The sequence below is a fragment of the Myotis brandtii genome, unplaced genomic scaffold (genome assembly GCF_000412655.1).
Source record: "Myotis brandtii unplaced genomic scaffold, ASM41265v1 scaffold194, whole genome shotgun sequence".
Lineage (NCBI taxonomy): Eukaryota > Metazoa > Chordata > Mammalia > Chiroptera > Vespertilionidae > Myotis > Myotis brandtii.
The window spans coordinates 2997545-2997958 of record NW_005357232.1 but is presented as its reverse complement, the minus strand read 5'-3'; the positions used below and the strand labels follow the sequence as shown (position 1 = coordinate 2997958).

Sequence of the window (414 nt, the reverse complement as noted above, 5' to 3'; positions counted from 1 at the left end):
CTGTCAGAATGTCAGAATGGCTATCATCAACAAATCAACAAATGGCAAGTGCCTGCGAGGATGTGGAGAAAAAGGAACCCTGCTGGTGGGATGGTGGGAATACAGACTGGTGCAGCCACTGTGGAAAAGAGTATGGAGTTTCCTCAAAAAATTAAAAATGGAACTGGCATTTGACCCACTAATACCACTTCTAGGAATATATCCCAAGAAAACAGAAACACCAATCAGAAAGGATATATGCATCCCTATGTTCATAGCAGCACAATTCACCATAGCAAAGATTTGGAAACAGCCTAAATGCCCATCAACAGATGAGTGGATTAGAAAACTGTGGTACATCTACATAATGGAATACTACGCTGCTATAAAAAAGAAGGAATTCTTACCATTTGCAACAGCATGGATGGAACTGGA

The 414-nt window shown here is 40.8% G+C and overlaps 1 protein-coding gene across 4 annotated transcripts in view; it reads right to left on the bottom strand.

Moving 5' to 3' along the window:
* Window positions 1-414, bottom strand: part of MIPOL1 (mirror-image polydactyly 1) — a 328064-nt gene that overhangs the window by 104692 nt on the left and 222958 nt on the right. The window lies entirely within an intron of this gene.